General features: G+C 45.0%; 1 non-coding gene across 1 annotated transcript in view; it reads right to left on the bottom strand.

The window, feature by feature from the left end:
* LINC03041 (long intergenic non-protein coding RNA 3041) overlaps positions 1-19,176 on the bottom strand; it is a 66,762-nt gene that overhangs the window by 7,852 nt on the left and 39,734 nt on the right. The window contains exons 2-3 of the transcript XR_010342653.1: positions 3,942-4,069; positions 3,385-3,448 (exon numbers count right to left, since the gene is read on the bottom strand). This is a non-coding gene — a transcript (long intergenic non-protein coding RNA 3041). The remainder of the gene's footprint in view (positions 1-3,384; positions 3,449-3,941; positions 4,070-19,176) is intronic.

Genomic DNA, 19,176 nt, shown 5'->3' with positions numbered 1-19,176 from the left:
AGGCATTATTGACAAAAGAGAAACTTGGATAATGTGTAGCAGAAAATTGGGAAAAGATGGAATGGTCTGGGCAATCAAGACATTTGAGTCATAGACAATGAGAAGACACAGAATTCATATTTTCAGTATTTTCATATGTTGACTACTAGGAAAATATGAGGAACAATGTTGAGAAAAGACACTAAGTTGTCCAATCTGGTGATTGGGAGAAGAAAAAGAAGGCAAGAGGAAGGGTTACATTTCAGGATTAGAAATATAGACTTTGTAGGTCCCAGCACAAAGCTGCAGTCTGGAGCCAACACAGTGGAGGAGATGTCAAGACAAGGAACAGCATGAGGATGTGATCAGGCTGGGTCCAGAACCATGGGCTTTACTCCCACTACAGCATAAGAGGAAGGAGTCAGTGAGCACAGACCAGAGAGGGGAGCATGGAGCCACAGAAGCCAAGAAAGCTGGCTTTCCAGTAGGGCAGAGTTGATTCTATCAGACTCTACAGCTCAGCCGAGGAATGAGGACCCAGAAAGCCACTGGACTCAGCATGTGGGAAATCACTGTGGGCCTTTGTGGTATATATGGAGATAGTAAATGTCTGGCATCAGTGGGAAGGGAGAGAAGAGAGGGCTTCATTCTAAGGTGCGTGCTCTTTCGAGCTGTGCAACCCACTCTGTCTTCCATTCACAATTATTTATTGGTTGCCTCCCTATTCCAGGCAAGATGCTAGGTGTTCATTATTCTGTGGTAAACAAAATAGACATGACCCCTCTCCTATTGAGCTCATATCTAATGAGGAGCTAAACATCAAGTAAATATAAATAAATGATTAAAAACCATGATTAGTGCTTGGGGAGAAAGAAGAGGGAATTATGAGAGAGAATAAAAGAAGGAGGCCGATTTAGATTGCAGGGGGATTGGGGAACGCCTGACCATGGATTACATGTAGGGGCATGAATGAGTTCTGACAGCATTGAAATAACAAGATGAGCTGCTCAAGTGCCTCCTTCAGGGGCCAAGTAAATTCTGTTCTAGAATTTGCTGGGCATCATGACCCCCCAACTTCATCTAATGCCCAAACCTCACTCCCCATCACATGTCTACCTTCAGGAGACAAAGAAATCAGTCAGAAAATAGAAATCACCACAAATCAAATTAAAAGAGAAAATGTGTAGTTCAAGGCAAAATCTTCTTTCAAAGAACATGAGGAAGATGGATCTACTATTGTTGAGTTATAATGTTGGGAGATTATGAAGGCTAATACGATTAATTGTAATTATCATTTATAATGTATACTCATAATGATATTGCTTCTAGAACATCTTCATTATCTTTCACTTCTGAAATGCGTGGGCTTCCCAACAGATTTCAGACAGGGCTTTTATTGGGCCCAGATCATCAATCCAAACCTTTTAAGGTAAGGGTGTTGCTACCTCAGAAGCCAAAGAGACATTTCCCAGCCTAGAAAGCACTAAATAGTCATTAGCTTCTTCAATCTGTTTACCAGCCGCCTATCACTGGGGTTCGACAGGCCTCAAAATCAACACTCTGCTCTATCTGTCCATCACAGGGCTGTCCCACAGACTGCGGTTCTCAAGTGGCCTCAGGCAAGCCTTATTTCATGCCGGAGCTGAGTTCCTGGGGAAAAACGTGTCTAAATTGAATTTGGTTTACTCAGTTCCATTTGAAATGAAGCCTGTGTTTAAAAGAAAGCCATACTGGATTCTTTTTCAAGCAAGTGTTCACCGTCTGACCTAATTGGTCTCTGAGACCCTAATTTGGAGAGCTTTTGCGCCCTTCGTTTATCACTGAGGCAATGTCAAAATCAGGATGGTTTCTTTCCACCTCCTATGCTCCAAGTAACACTACTCTCCCCAAGCATCATCGAGGCCCCTCTCTCCATAATCCCTGGCCACCCTCTGTCTGTCTCAGTTTCCTCTGACTACACTGTAGGGCTCCCCAGGCCTCCTGAGTCTTGTCTCACTTGGACACCTGCTTTGTGGGAACCCATGTCCTTGACCATCTCAGCTGGCCCATGCACCTCGGCCTGTTTGTATTCAGACCCTTTGGAATCCACAGGGACAACTCACCAGTGACCAGGGGCAGAGCAGCTGTATCAACTCAGCTTGGGGAAGCTCAAGTATCCAGTGATCTTGGCTGTGTGGAGTTTGAAATTAAGCCCAATGTATTACTCACGGCAAAACCGGGGGCCAGCCAAGTTAAATAGAGCACTCCCCGAAACATTCACGGACTGATTAGAGAAGGAAGCTCTGATTTGAAGAGAGGCTATTTGGTGTCTGCTTTTATTTTTTTAAACAACACGCTTTTCCATTAGTGAGATGGGAAAAGTAAAAACCTCAAAGAATGATATTTATTAATTTAAAAAGTTCAGGTCTATGACCATATGCATGTCCCTTTAACTTCATAATAACGGCCACACTTTTTATTGAGGTCTTCCTTTGTCCAAAAACTGTGGTAAGTACTTTGTAAGCATTTTCTCATTTAATCTTTACGAAAACTCCGTGATGTGGGTACCACTGTTATTTCCCTTTGCAGATGGGCAAGCTGAGGTCCACAGAGAGTAAGTACACACTATTGTTAAGTGGCAGAGCTAAAATTTGAACCCTGGCCATCTGCCCTCCTATTCTTACCCACCCTTAAGCAAATGTAAGTACCCAGGAGCTTTCATGAAGAGAACACCTCAAGAGAACACCTCAAGAGAAAGTTGTGACATTACCCCATGGGTTGTTTTTTTGTTTTGTTTTGTTTTTTTGAAAGAACTCTGAAGGCCAGGAATTCAATAGGCAGAACACACCCCACTGAACCAAGCAGGGTTTGAGTTTGCAGATTATTTTCCAACCAGAAGGAGTTCATTGACTTGGAGTAAGAAAGGAGATCATTTAATGGACTTACAGAAAATGTTTTTGTTTTCACTTTTTCTTTCTCTCGCAGAACAGTTCAAATCTTCCAGGCCATGGTCCATTCCCTCTGTTGGTGTTTCTACCTGGGATTGTTATGAGAGGCCTGAAGCGAAGTCCATGTGTCCCGCACTGGCCAGGCCTGTGCTCTTGTCTGGTCAGGGCACCCACACTGCCTTTGCAGCTGCATATCCACATACACATGTTTATTGGAGCGCTGAGAATCTCACTTCTCAAAAAGCCCCGGGAATTAGACTGTTTTCCACACTGAAAGTTTTCATTTGAAAAATAACCCTCTTTGTTTAACTAATGAAAAGGAGGGGCTGCTGCTTGCTTCTCAGGCTGGGTAAGAATTCCATGGGCAGTAATTCTGTTCTCAGTGGAAAATGTTTCGGTTTCTTAATGTTGTTTTGCAGACTGGTCCCTGCCCGGCCCTTGCTCCCAGGACCACACATACACACATGTGCACATTCACCCATGCACAGTGCAGCATTTTTCACCCTTCCCTGTTGGGGATGGTTGCATCCTCTTTCCAACACCTGCAGAACAAAAACGAGGTGGGGCAGTCGCTGTCACCCAGCCAGAGGCATCCCTGCATGGACGGGAACAGAACTCTTTCCCTGGCCACGCTTTCAACCCCAGAGGCTGGGTGGGCCACAGAGGAAGGAAATTGGACTCCAAACTTCTCCTGTTTCTGAGCATCTCCATGTCAAGCAATTCTCTCACACCATGGAGGGGGTGGTCTGTTACATTCCCTCCTCATTAGGTCTGTATGACATGGTGATAAACACAGTGCTATCGTCATTGGACTTAGAGTATGGCCAAGCATGGTGCTGAGTGGTCTGGACTGCACAAAACAAATCAAAATATGGCCCCAGGAGACCACTTAGGGGTGGTAGAAAAATCATGGATGCTCGCATTTAGACAGACCTGCACTGTCACTTAAACAGCTCAGCCCACATGCACACAACTGCTGAACCACTCTGAGCCTTTGCGTCCACAGCTACAGACAAGAGAAGTTATGTAACTTACACGCAGGTGCAGTGCCCTGGATGATGTGTCTCACATAGTAGATGTTCAAGGAACATCTGTCTTCTTGCCTCTCCTTTGTTCTCTGAAAACTAGCCATCTCTTCTCTAGCTGGGGGCCAAACCCCATTCCTATAAAACAAGTTACAAACAATTGAGTGCTGGCCCAGTAGAGCTGAGTCCGGAGCAGGGTGACCTCACCAAGGTCCTCTGCAGAGTGTGTGTGCACTGTCAAGGGGGTGCTGTGTGCTGGAGGGCGGGGGGATCTGACAGCAGTGGGAACTGTGAGGTCTGTTCTCCAGAAATGCAAAGTATTCCTTCTCTCCATAGTCTTTGTATAGGACGGATATACCTGCCCTGAGTATGTGGCTTAGATACAGTTCTGCTTAAAACAGGCGAAAGGACTGGGCAAAATAACTGCCATGTGAAAATAGACATTTAGGAGATCCACATGCATTAAATGTAAAGAGAAGATTAGCTGTTAGCATGAGGCAAATGAATAGCTTTAAAAGCAGACAGGGATAGTATGAAACAAGTCTGTCAGTCAGACTGCTTTTAGTTTTAAGTGATGGAAACCTTCTTCTATATTACCTCTAGCAAATAAATAAATCAGTAATTTATTGCTTTATATAACCAAGACATTCTGGGTTAGAGCTTCAGCTGGGGCTGAATACACAAAGTCATATGATGCTGGTAGGGCTGGCTGCTTTGCTGGCTCTCTTTCTCTCTCCATCTCTTCCTTTTGTCTAATAGTCTAATTCTCTCCTCTTTCAAATTAGCATCCTACTCTCAACTTAGTAGCTCCAACAGAGAAATTCTACCTCTCAACATAGGCATATCAAAACCAGAGAGGATTCTAATGGGCCCAACTCTGAACATATCACCGGCTAGAGGATAAGGCACTATAATTTCTCTGCTACAGAAAGTGCAGATTTAGACAGATCTGTTTAAGTGACACCCTCTGTTTAAGCGGCCATGCAGGTCTGTCTAAGTCTGCACTCAACCAAATGTTTGAGTGTCTACTCTGTGCTAGCTGCTGCTCTAGCCACTGGGAACGCAGCAGTGGACAGGGCAGATGGTGCCCTGCTCCCAGGCAGCTTATGGTCTTGTGAGAAGCAACAGTTGAGTTGAATCCTGCTACTCTGCATCAAGAACCAAACAAAAGTATAGAGTCTTCTCAGTTCACAAAAAAAGCCAATTTCTTTATAAAATTAACAGAAAGTCACCAAATACAGTTCTCTACACTGAAAGTTCCCACATGTAAAACAAGCAGACATATTGTCTCGCATTCCAGCCAGCAGGGCAGCCTCAGAGTGGAACCCGCCTGTGGAATGGCACCTCTGGAAGAAATGCAGCAGGCAGTCCTGCCAACCAGAAATGGCTGGGGCTTTCAGGAGACATCACTGCTTTGGAGTCTCTTGCAGAAAACTTTCACATTCATCTCACACACAAGGAATGCAAACTGCTGCCATCACAGGAATATTTTATATATATATATATATATAATGTGTGCGTGTGTGTGTGTGTGTGTGTGTATATATATATTTGTTCTCTGATCAAAAGAAAGTGGGATTCTCTGTACTACTCTGTAATCAATGATATGAAATGGAATTGCACCCTGAGTACACTGTAATGGGGATTGTGGATTTAGGTTAGGAGAGAAAAGGTGGCCTCCCAAAATTTCTGCATTTGGAGGGACAAGTAGACTTGTGTTTTTTGATCACTTGGATGTGTGATGGTGTGGGAGGGCAGTCTCATCAAATAGAATTTATTCGGTATTTATTGAGTGCCTACTATGTACCAATCCTTTGGTTATATAAAAACAAATAATACAGCATTTCTGCTTCAAGGATAGAGTGGCTAAGTCAGGGACCTGCACATAACCCGAGTACACTACAGTGGGTCAGTGTTCTAAGGCTCTGTGCACAGCACATTACACTGTGACATGTCCAGGGAATGCAGTAATCTCTTAGTGTCTGTGGTGGGGATGAATGGTTTTCTGCTCATTTCTGAATGGCTGGCTGGAACCCCAGCATGGAGCCTTGGCTGGAAACTAGAGGATTCTGGACAAAGTCGAGGACAGGCTCTAATGTCAGGCCTCGGAGCCATCTGAGGCCACTGCCTGTTAAGCACGCTTAACCTCTGTAGACTCAAGGTGGTGTGTGACAAGCATCCCCAGGGCCTGCTGGACAATCATTACTTTTTATTATGTTTCTTACTGTCAGGTGCTCCAAAATCCACATGGACTGCTCTTATGATTTCAGGTTATCCCAAAAGAGAAACTCAAGAATCAGTGATGAGCACAGCAGGGAGTGAGCCGGCTGCCTATCTCAAAAGGGCACATCACCATAATCACAGATATACCGTGAGCATATGCAGAAAGAATGTACCAAGGGAGTGTGTGTCAGGAGCAAGCAGTCAAGAGGATACATAAACCAGGTGCCCCTCCCAGCATCCCTCTCCCCCACCAAAGCAATGCCTTTAAAATATGTGATAGGTGCCAGCATCGTCTCTCTTGCCCTGCAGAACCCCCTCCCCCAACAGCCACCTTTGCTGCTCTTCCTCTAAATCCACCCTGGGTCTCCCCTGGGCTGGCTGTTGCCTTCATATTTCATGCGGAATGTGCAGCTTCCCAGGAGCCTGAGGCATGCCCTGCATTCTGATGCATTGCCCGGCTCTGACACCAGCCAGCTCCAGAGCATGCCTAATGAGGAGGCCGACACTGAGGCAGAAGAGCCAGGCCAGGCTGCGGACGGCTGCTGCAAACATGGAGTAGGGTGACAGGAAGCCACCAAGGGGGAACCCGGGGGAAAGATGGCGGTTGCCTTTTAGCCCCAGATACTACAAACATGGGCCAATTTGAACCACAGCAGGAATGAATCACAGTCTCGAATAAAGAGCAATTTGGATCAAGGAACATCCTTGGGGAAAACATAAAATTAAAAGAGGAAGGAGAAGCGACAAAGACTAAGAGAAGGCCGAAGCTTTGAAATCACTCATATTTCAGTAGGCAGAGTGATTGCCCACTTTAGGTTTTCTTCTAGTGTAGAGCTCCTTCAAGTTTCCTTAGAGACCACTTCATTATCTAAAAGATCTTGCTGAACAGAAGTTTTTCCTTTCCTTAAAGCCTCATCTACCTTAATTTCACGCATTATTCCTCGTTTTGACTGGCTCTATCAGGATAAATTGACCCTTGCTTCCCATGGTATTTACGGCATTTATCCTTGGGTAAAGCCAGAACCTACCATCACCATCCCAAAGCTATGAGGATGCAATGGCACCATGCTCATCCGCCATCTACCTAACACCTTCCCCAAGCCTGGTCCCGTTTCGTCATCCCAGCAACTTGATGGGGAAGGTGCAGGTGAGAAAACCAAGAATGACAGAAGTTTATCCAAGGCCACACATCAGACCAAAGGTCTCAAACATGGGCCAGCCATCAGCACTTTCAAATGAGCTGGATACCCACTAAAAAAATCAAAATCTACCAATCCACTTGGTTCTATGTGGAACGATGTAGCAAATCATGATTTCTAATCATTTAATGTAGATACAATATCAGCAAATGAAACCTTACACTTACATAGGAAAGATCACTATTTATATCATGGACTCTAACAAAGAAGTTTCCTTTAAAGCTTTAATTTTGTCATTTGTGTTTATCTTTCTGTGTGTGTGTGTGTGTGTGTGTGTGTGTGTGTAATAAGCCTTTGGTTTTGGCTCTGAAGGTGCTAATTTCATAATGAAATTCATAGTTCTTTATTGAATACTTACCATGTGTCTCACAATTTTCATTAATTGTCTCATGTCATCCTCCTGACCCTGTGAGCTAGGTGATATTGTCCCACTTTGCAGATGAGGAAACTCTTGCTAGAGAAGTTGTACAGATGGGCTGAGATCACAATGCTCTTAAGTGGCAGAACAGGAACCTGCCTGGCTTAAAGCTACAGATACTGCTCATAGTAAGCCACGCCGTTTTGCAGCGATGTGATATCAAACATATTTAATATCATTCAGTGCACTGTGTTTTTCAAGATCATTGTTCTTCATGTACTTCCTGCCCACTGGGTTCTTGAAGTATTTTCCCTGTTAATTATTGTTCTTTTCCAAAGGAATCAAATATCAGGATAACAAAGAGATATCTGCATTCCCGTGTTTATTGCAGCATTATTTACAACAGCCAAGACATGGAAGCCATTTGAATGTCCATCCACAAATGAATGGATAAAGAAAATGTGGTGTATACATATAATGAAGTACTACTCAGCCTTAAAAGGAAGGAAATCCTGCCATTGTTGTTGTTGTTGTTGAGATGGAGTCTTGCTCTGTCGCCCAGGCTGGAGTGCAGTGGCATGATCTCGGCTCACTGCAACCTACATCTCCGGGGTTCAAGCGATTCTCCTGTCTCAGCCTCCCAAGTAGCTGGGACTACAGGTGTGTGCTTCCACATCTGGCTAATCTTTGTATTTTTAGTAGAGACAGAGTTTCACCATACTGGCTAGGCTGGTCTCAAGCTCCTGACCTCGTGATCTGCTCCCCTCAGCTTTCCAAGGTGCTAGATTACAGGCATGAGCCACTGCACCCAGCCCCTGCCTTTTTTGATAGCATGGATGAACCTGGAGTCCGTTGTGCTAAGTAAAAAAAAAGCCCAACACAGAAGGACAAATACTCCATGGTCTCACTTATGTTAGGAATCTAAAATGGTCAAAATCAAAGAAGCAGAAAGTAGAATGGTGGTTGCCAGGGTCAGAGGAAGGGAAAAAATGGGGAGAAGTTGGACAAAGGGCACGAAGTTGCATGACATGCGTTAAGTCCTGGAGAGCTACTACACAGTGTAATGCCCAGAGTTAACGATATTGTACTGTATACCTAAAATTTTGCTAGATCTTAGGATACATGTAAAAGAAAACTTGCACCTTTCTTGTGTAGAATTACATTTTACTGGTTCTTTTTTAATGCTTGTTTAGGTTCTATCCTTTCTAGAAACAGAACAATTCCTAATTTAAAATCCTAAGCTAATTTTTTGTCGTTTCTGAATACTTTTGGAGTTAGAAGCTTAGAATTCTACAATTGAAGGAAACCTTGGAGATTGTCCATCACTCGCTTGCGGGAATTTTGCCTATAGTAGCTCCAGAAACTGGTAGCTCCAGAAACTGGTCATCTCATCTCCACTTACACATCCTGAATACTACAAAGCACACTACACCAAAAGGCAGCTCAGCCCACTCTCAGACAGTCTGAATTGCTAGAATGCTCTTCCTTGTGCTTTCTTCAACATACAAATTTGGGAGGGCCGGGCAAGGTGGCTCACGCCTGTAATCCCAGCACTTTGGGAGGCCAAGGCGGGTGGATCACGAGGTCAAGAGATCAAGACCATCCTGGTCAACATGGTGAAACTCCGTCTCTACTAAAAAAATACAAAAAATTAGCTGGGCATGGTGGCACGTGCCTGTAATCCCAGCTACTCAGAAGGCTGAGGCAGGAGAATTGCCTGAACCCAGGAGGCGGAGGTTGCGGTGAGCCGAGATCGTGCCATTGCACTCCAGCCTGGGTAACAAGAGCGAAACTCCTTCTCAAAAAAAAAATTGGGGGAAGTAAGGGTGGAAAATTCAACCCATAACAGTCTCTTGTCTGCAAATCAGTGCTTTAGACACATGAAGAAGTCACTCGTGTGATTCCTGAAGCTTCTCTTTTTCTGGTTTAACAACCTCCAACTTTTCACCAGACTCCTCTGCCCTGGGAGTCTCTTCTGAATGCACTCTTCTCTTTGTCAGTGCCTGAAAGGGTGGCACCCTGCCAGCTGGGCTCGGAGGACCCTACTTCCCCATGTCCACTCCGGTCGAGTTCACACTCTCAGCTACCTAGGTGTGCAGAGCCAGACTTATGTTGATCACAGACTCTGCTAATTCTCCCAGGTCTCTATCACACGGATGATTCTTAAACCTGGACTCCCCACATCCAGTACTATATGCTGTTTAATTCTCTTTCTAGAACATCGACAAAACAACCCTGGCCAAAGAGAAATCTTTTTAGCACTTTGCTGAAAACCTCTTTTCTGAATTCGGGGCTGTGCCAGGTATTTGAGGGTCTTTCAATCACTTTCCACTTATCACTGCTGCAAACCCTATTGTAGTCTTCACATCAAATCCAACACAAAAATGAAGATATGTAAAGTGATTTAAAGCCACCTCATTTGCTGATCCTGAAACTCCTGAAACTGAAGTTTGTGAAGAGCTGGAGTTTGTTTGGCAAGCTCAGTTTTTCGGAAACATGCCATGTTAATTTCTTATTGTCCTGTTGTCTTGTAGATACTGAGGCTTTTTCTCTTAGGATTTGTTCCCTTTTCTTGCAAATATTGAAAGTCCCAGTTCTATGTTTTCCCTGGACTATTTCCAGGGAAATAATGCTTCCCTATTCTGAAAATCAGTCCCACATGTCTTCTTTTAATATTTCTGATAAATCCCCTCATAGTGATTCATATTTTTCAGTCCTTTAACAAGTCACTTCTTAAGCAATTGTTTTGATCAGGTTCTAATTTAGGGGAAGGAAAGGGCAATTCTTTCAAACCTACTGATCTGTACTCTCCAAGAACACTCTTTCTCTTTAGGCTTCCTTTACAGGTATCAAAGAGTTAAGGCGGGGCCGTATGGAAATCAGAAAGCGGAAAGTGGAAAGGGTAAAACAAGTAGCAGGCTTACAAGAAAAAATAGTCAACTCTGTTTTTCAAAAAATTTTTTGTGGGAATATGATATAGGAGAACTATAGTCCAGAGTAGAAAGTCTTGGGGAACAGGGAGGAGAAAGGTAGGGCAGAAGGGGTATTATGGAGAGACCTGAATTGCCATGGCATGTGAAAAAGATAACTCTACCAACCCAAGCAACATCCAGGTCATGAATTCAGGTCTGAATTCTTCCAGGACAAGTTCTGGAATTTCTAGCAAGAAGGGATGTCCTAGTCTATTTCACACACAGAGCAGGTCAGTATTTAATACCCTCCCCCATATCACATTAATTTTTGGGAATCAGCATATAGCTTTCAATTATAAAATTTTTATTTGTGATTTAATTTTAAAATTAAAAATTAGCAATTTTAAAAGGAGAAATCTCAACTTTAAAGACACTAGTCAAAGTCAGCAAAATATTTCATATATGCACTAAAATTCATACTTATTAAACAAAAACATTACATCTCACAGTTTGCACTATTTCTCTGTCTTGAATTTCAAACACAAAAACTCCAAAAGGTCACATAAAATGACGGCATTGATATAACCCAAGTTTTGTTTTTTCATTCTTACAATCACATACCATCACTTTTTTAAAAATCTGTTGTTTAAAAGCAGGGCCATGTTCTATCACAGGAGTGGAAGATATAAACCTGGACTCCCTACAAATACTGCACCCAAAGTGAACCCCAACAATCTACCTGCAGGAATTTTCTCTCAAAAGGAAGATAAATATCTGTGTCTATCTGTATCAGAGACCATGTGGATGAGAATTTATGAATTAACTTCCATGTAGAATACAAAACTTATTAAATTATAAACAATAAAAATGTGCACACATGTAAATAACACTCTATCAAAATTTTCAACAGTTGCCTAACATTACCTAACAGAGGATTTTGGAGGGCAGGGGGAGGCATACTTTATCACTGACCTTCTTTTGAATCACTGGTGTATAGTGATAATAAAAATCTGGCCAACAACACTCCAGTACTGGAGTTTTCAGCTCTGGCTGCCCCATCCTTGATGTCTACATCTAAAAAGTCGTGGGAATGGTGAGCAGAACTGCATACTCAAATATGCCTGGAGTATTGTTGCAGGCAAGAAAAATTAGGGCTTGAAATAAGGGTCTGAGTATTGTTTATGCGGTTAAATTATTCATGGTTATTTTATTTCGCAAAATTATGCTTTGTTTCCTTAGCTCTACAGATATCTTCAGGCCAATGACATCATGAGCTGTTTGAGGGGCAAAATTCCTGTTGTGTGCTTCTCTGGATGGTACCCCCAGTGGTTGCCTCCTCAGATGCTGGGCACACCTGAAGTCATCTGTAAATGTCCACTGACGGAGCAATTTCTCTGGTATCATCAACAGTTTAAGAGCAGCTCATCCTCTTTGTGCTATTTGAATTCATGAATTGCACCCTCCCCCTCTTTCATTTATTACCTACACTGGTGGGCTTGTTTTTCCCTAAGACAGTTATATAAGACTCTTGATTCTCTGCAACCCTATTAGCTCATCTTCACTTATTTGGCTTCCACACCCTCAGAAGACCAAGACTGGGGAAGGAAGGAAGGCAGACAGGCAGGAAGCAGCAAGAAGATCCCCAAAGATTTGAGTGCATTGGATCCACCTGTGATGATTCAAATCAAGTTCTTGGCACCCCAGGCCTGGTGAGGTTTCCCGATTATCTTTACAAAATGGATGTAACATGTGCATAGAGGTGTCCCGGGATCCAGGTTGGAGTGTCTAGTGGGGGACACAAGATACAGCCCTTAGGAAACTCTGCCCACTCTTGTATGCCTTCCTCAGGGAGAGATTCAGCTCTGCTAGGTTGCAGCAATTCTTCCTGCCCACTTCCAGACCCCTCATTTAGCTCTTCATTAAAAGAAAGTCCATTGAGGGGCTTAAACACAAAACTCCCTATAATGGTGAATACTCAGAATTACTTTCCACCTGATACTGCTTCATTTAATTGGACTAAAGCAGGCTCCCCTGGCTCCAGGCTCCCTTGAAATCCTGCCCAAATTTGCCTGGCTCCTGCGTGGGTCTGAGTAAATATGCGGCAGGTGCGCCGAGGGGTTGCGAGCTGGGCGCCCACGAACAGTAATGGTTGCTGCCTGACTGATTCCCCAGTCCCTCCACCCTCCTGCTAAATCCCAGGACCCTCCCTGCTTATGCAAAGAGCGGGCTCCCCAGTGCCGCCTTATGAAGAAGTGGTAGAGCAATTTCATTTAATATTGCTAGTGCTTCCATTAACCTGAGTATATTGCTCTCCATCCTCAATTTAAGACTCCCTCTTTCTCTTGATTATCGCTCTATTTCAGAGCGCCTGAATGTCCTCCCCAGACCTCTAAGCCAGCCTGGAATAAGTTGATGATCAAAAGCTACAGCTCCTTGAGTTTTCTGTCTTCAGAGTAATGCAACCTTCCTGTGCCCCACCTGGAGGCCTTGGAAACCAGCCTGGGTTCTCCACTTCGCTCTGAATGAGGCTCCCCCTGGTTGGCTCTGGTGTTGTCTGTACTCACTCTCTCCTCTAGCACTTTCCTTCCTTCCTTTTTTTCTTTTCTCATTCTTTTCTTTTGGCTGTTGAAATTTGTGAGACAAGAATGTGTTTGGAAGCTTTGCAGAGTGAGGTGCAGGTGGGCAGAAGTCTGCTATGGGCTATTTTAAATCTACTTGGTGATTATGTAGATATGTCTGGAGTCTACATGATTGATTGATAAAACCATTAATTCAGCAAACATATATTAAGTTCCTACTATGTGCCAGGCACTCTTATTGGTGCTGAAAATGAATTCTAAGCCAAATAGTAAAAGTTTTTGCTCAGGAAGCTTAAATTCTTATACAGAGATACAGTAAGCAAACATGTTTACAGTAGATGCTGATAAAGGGTATGAAGAAAAGTAAAATAGGGTAAGGACTGGAGAGTGATGGGGAGGCCACTGTGAGCACTCTGGTGCACTTCTACCTTGCTTTGAATGACACAGGAGACTTCTCTACATCTGAAGTCTACATAATCTGCAATAAGGAGGATGGTGAGGGTGAGCTAAGACACCCTTCCTAGGGAGATCAGAACTGGCAGTATACCCAGGTCAACCCCAGACATCCCCTAGCCTCCCTGTCATGGCTTGTAGGAAGCTGGGGCAGTCCCTCAGGGACACAACCCCAGGCTTTCCTCTGAAGGTTAGGCCTGGGAAGATGGGGCATTGATATGACTGCCCCACACACAACAGTAATGCATCCTGCCCCATCCCGTCGTCACCGTCAGAGCCCCTCACTCTACCTCTACTCCCTTCAAGCTTCAGGGAAAGGCCATTGCCCGCCCTGCCATCCCTTGACTGCTGTGGGCAGCTCAAGATGGAATTAAAGCTGGCTTTTCAAAAATCTGTGATCAAAGCCAAGTGCAGTGGCTCAGGCCTCTAATTCAAGCACCTTGGGAGGTTGAGGTGGGAGGATCACTGGAGCCCAGGAGTTTGAGACCAGCCCTGGCAGCATATTGTGGCCTGTCTCTACAAAAAAATAAATAAATAAATTTTTTTAATTAGCCAGGTGTGGTGGTGCATGCAGGTAGTTCCAGCTACTCAGGAGGTTGAGGTGGGAGGACTGCTTAAGCCTGGGAGGTCAAGGCTGCAGCAAGCCTCGATTGCACCACTGCACTCCAGCCTGGGTGACAAAGAAGATCCTGTCTCAAAAAAATCAATCTGTGGTCTTTGGGCAACCAGATTCCTAATGCCTTCAGGGCATTAGGATAGGCCTGGTCTGAATCAAACTATAGCCTTCTGAACTTGTTAAAAAAAAATGGGGCCAGGTGCGGTGGCTCACACCTGTAATCCCAGCATGTCGGGAGGCCAAGGGGGGTGGATCACCTGAGGTCATGAGTTTGAGAACAGCCTTGCCAACATGGTGAAATCCCGTCTCTACTAAAAGTACAAAAATTAGCCCGGCATGGTGGCGGGCGCCAGTAATCCCAGCTACTCGGGAGGGTGATGCAGGAGAATCACTTGAACCCAGGAAGCAGAGGTTGCAGTGAGCCAAGATCTCACCACTGCACTCCAGCCTACATGACAAGAGTGAAACTCTGTCTCAAATAAAAAGAAAAAGAAAAAGAAAAGAATCATGGGGCCTGTCAAATGATCTGAGGAAAAGACAGTTTCCCAAGACAAAGATGCCAGGTCAAGGATAGGGCCCGAGGGAGAGAAAGATCAAATGCCCTCCATGCAGATGAGTTTCTGGGCCACTGTCTGCAGCTGAGTAATGACTGAAGGAAAGCTCTACACCCAGACTTGGGTTTGAATCTTGGCTGCACACATCTCTAGTTACCTGGTCTTAGATAAGTTACAAACCCTCTCTGAGCCGTTGTGTCCTTGTTGATAGAATGGGTCAGTCATATCTCCTTCATAGAGTTGTGAGAGTTAAAAGAAAAATATAAATGGACACTGCTGAGCCCAAGGAAAGAGCTGGCACTGAGTTGATGACCCTAAATGTCATTTCTGGGATTGTGCTTAAGTAGGAAGATGTCCTTATTTTGTGAATATGGGCACTAAGGAATCTAGGAGTGAAATATCATGTCCATAATTTACTTTAAAATATTCCAAAACACATTGTGAAGTAAATATGGCATCTTTCTTCCTTCCCTGGAGAACCTCTAGCCAGCACAATACTTACTCATTTTTATTCAAAATCCAAGTAACATCATTCTTGCCATGGTTTTAAAAACCATTTACTTGTCAACAACTCCAAATTTATATCTGCAAGCCAGACCTGTTTTTAAGAACTCCCGACTCAAATATTTGAATGCCAATTTGACATCTCAGTGCCAACAAGTCCTAAATGGAATATTTTGCTTCCCATCCACAAACCCATCGCAACAACCTGGTTCCCTGCCTACCCCATCCCACCCTTTTCATCTTGGCAATTAGGACCACTGTTCACCAAGATGTTTAACTCAGAAACCTGGGTCCTGGTCCCTCGTCTTTCTGATGGCAGTGGCAGCCTGTCTGGTGTGGCTGCTGACATGACACTGACTGCAGTGGGAGATGTGTGGCTGGGGCAGTGCACTCCATGGGGCTGGCAGGAGTCCTGCCCACTCCAAAGTTGGAGCCGTGGGAGCCCCGCCTTCCACAAGTGCAGCTGCAGCCACCCAGCCATGGCTGCGGACCCGGACATCCCTGTGATCTCAGTGACCCAGGAAACCCCTTTGTCCCCACAGCCTGGTAATGCCTGTTCTGCTGCCTGGCCTCTCCCCACTCACAGTATCTGCTCTGATTTTAAAGCAAAGTTGTGGCTGAGCCCAGGCACTATCACGACCCAGCCCAGTGTGCATGTGCTTGGGGCAGTGCTAACATGCCAGGCCTCTGCCACCTTGGCCCCCTCTGAACTTTGAGCATCAATGAGCATAGAAGGGAGTCTGAGGGGACACTGAGGGCAGCTTGGCACTGAAGGCACTGCAGGCACCCCCTGACATGAACAACCTGGGCACCATGGGCACCGTGGATGACATATAGATAGCAGCGGGAGGCAGGCAGGCTCCTGGGGGGAAAGGGTGAGCCCACCCCTGTTGAAGTCCCACCTTCAAGCCAGGGACAACCTGATGCCTGGGGGCCAGGCTTACAGTTCTGTGGACCAGACTAAGAATTTATGGTGCTTTTTCTGGGTCTGCCCATGGCCACTCATGGACCAATCAGCACACAAATTCTCCCCCTGATGCTCATAAACCCCAACTCAGCCAGTCTCAGGCAGAGGACAGAACGACCTACCTGCAAATAGGAACCCACTCCAGGTCTCCTCTCCACTGAGGGCTACAGAGAGAACAGGATAACCTGCCTGCAGATAGGAGCTACCCACTCCAGGTCTCCTCTCTGCTGAGAGTTGCAGATGATGGGATAATCTGCCTGAGGATAGGTGCTACCCACTTTGGGTCTCCTGAGAACTGTTCTGCCACTCAGTAAAGCTTCTCTCTGTCTTGTTCACCCTCCAGTTGTCCACGTACCTCATTCTTCCTGGACACGGAACAAGAACTCAAGGTCCACCAAATGGTGGGAGTTAAAAAGCTGTCACACAAACAGGGCTGAAACACAACCCCCTGTTCACCATGTTGTGGACAACAAAGAGAGAAGAGCTGTGGTCCTTTGGGAGCCCAGACCTAGGGGCTCCCCAAGCCAGGGCTGTGACACTTTTTTGGTTTCTGTGGCTCCTGACATCTCCATGCTTCCAGGCACCATTATATTTCCCTCATCCAGAAGCCTGTGCCCTCAGAGGAAGCCACATATGGTATATCTGGTCCATCTGCAGCCTTGCACAGAGCCAGGACCTGGAGTTGCCTGCCCTGCCACAGCAGACAGTGTGCCTAGCTGTGAGCAGTGGCTGTACCCCACACTTGCTTGCCCACACACCCCTCACCACTCTGCACCTGGCTCATGTTTTGCAGGTGTGGGATCCTGGCCAGTAGTGCAAAATGAGTAGTGCACAGCCTGCTGGGCCAAGTGATCAGAACAAGCCCAGTGGGCACAAGCAACTCAGGCAGAAGGTGCCGCCAGCCACAGAGGTTTTTGTCCAGCAAAGTGACACCCTAAGGATCCTGTGACACCTCCTCACTGCCACATCCGGTCCATCAGGATTCCCTGTTGATTTTATTCTAAAGATTTATTCTACCTGCCCCCTTCCCCCACCCTTGCTATGACGCACACCTAGACCACAACAGCAGCCTACGATGTTTCATCTCCCTGCTTTGGCTCTTGCTCCTTGTAATTCACTCCCTCTATGTCCAGCATGAAGGCATAAGCCCAATCATTTCACTTGCCTACTCAAAATACCAGTAAGTTCCCTTGTGTATACAGTTAAATCCAAACGCCTCACTTTGGCCTACAAAACCAGGTATGACTTCCATCTTCTTTACCATCTTCTCCCTCCTGTCCTTCTCCACTCCCTCTCTGCCTTTCACTGCACTCCAGCCACACTGGCCCCCTTTCTGTCTCTCCAACATGCCAATCTCTTTCCCCTTCCGGGCTTTCCATTAGGCTGTTTCATCTTGCTTGAATTCTCTCTCCCTTCCTCTTCCTATTTCTAGCTCCTTTCCATCCTTCTAGTGTCAGCTGACATTTTATCTCTTTGAGTGTCCTATGACACCTAAATCTCAAATAGACCCCACTGTCATTCTCATAGCTCCCTAATCTTTTAAACTTCATAAACGGAAGTATCATCTGTTTGCCACATATATCCAGTGCTTGGCATAGGGCTCATTAAATATCTGTTCTACAAATGAATGAATTAAAAATTTAGCTGGGCATGGTGGCTCCTGCCTGTAATCCCAACACTTTGGGAGGCTGAAGCAGGCAGATCACCTGAGGCTTGGAGTTCGAGACCAGCCTGACAAACATGGAGAAACCCCCATCTCTACTAAAAATACAAAATTAGCTGGGCTTGGTGGTGCATGCCTGTAATCCCAGCTACTTGGGAGGCTGAGGCAGGAGAATCGCTTGAATCTGGGAGGCGGAGGTTGCAGTGAGCTGAGATCATACCATTGCATTTCAGCCTGGGCAACAAGAGCTAAACGCTATCTCAAAAAAACAAAAACAAAACTTTACCGCCCTTATTTCAAATTCCCATCTCTGATTCCCACTCCTCCTCAGCCCCAGGTTCCAGGCCACACCCATTTGCCAGACGCACTGTGGCCAGAGAGCTCCTCTCTGTGAAGCTGTGCAGCTCTCCCATACTGCCTACCTGCTTACCATTCTGCATCCCAGGACTTTGAGAAGGCAGGCTGTTTGACCTGGTAGATGAAGTGGTACCTGTGGTCCAACACACTGTTGTATACACATAGGTAGGTGGTAGTTCTATATGTTTCCTATGCAATCTTTTATTTCTCTTGCAAAAACTGCTGCCACTAGATTGCCCATCCAACAACTTCTGCAAGATAGAACCATGCAAACGTAAACAGCAGACTGCAGGCCATCATTTTATCATGATTAGGGCTCCTTCAGAGGCCTTCTCCTTGCGCTTTCTGAGGTGGTTTTCTGCTGTTGCTGGGGTCAGCGTTTGGACCAGCTTTGAACATGGAAGCCTCTCCCATCTCAGGGTGACTCTGGCTTTCCTATCAGACTCTGTGCTAATGAGAAGTGAATGCTGCAATCACAGGGCTCACTCTGAGGTCACAATTACGTAAGGATTATTAATGAAGCAACAATGTCAAAATTGTGTGAAATCAAACTCAGATTTAAGTACTTAAAATAAACAGATATAAAGTAACAGATGTCCCATTTTGTTCTCAGATGATTTCATCCCTTGTTAAAAATAAATGTCTGGCTTGAAAGGAAAAAAAAAAATAAAAGGGACTTTACTTCCATGTTAAAAATTAATTGAATCCAGAGATTGGTAAAGCAACTAAGTGGTGTGGGTTTTTTTTTTTTTCTTAAGGCAAAGACATATTTGTGTTGATTTTTATTTCAGCAAGTAATGAATTCATTGCATAGCCCCAACTTTCATAGGCCTAACTCACATCCTTTGAAACCCAAAGGG

Source organism: Aotus nancymaae, unplaced genomic scaffold, assembly GCF_030222135.1.
Source record: "Aotus nancymaae isolate 86718 unplaced genomic scaffold, 86718_ANA_hifiasm-v0.15.2.pri h1tg000003l, whole genome shotgun sequence".
NCBI lineage: Eukaryota > Metazoa > Chordata > Mammalia > Primates > Aotidae > Aotus > Aotus nancymaae.
The sequence above is the reverse complement of the archived record's forward strand: the minus strand, read 5'-3'. Positions and strand labels throughout refer to the sequence as shown.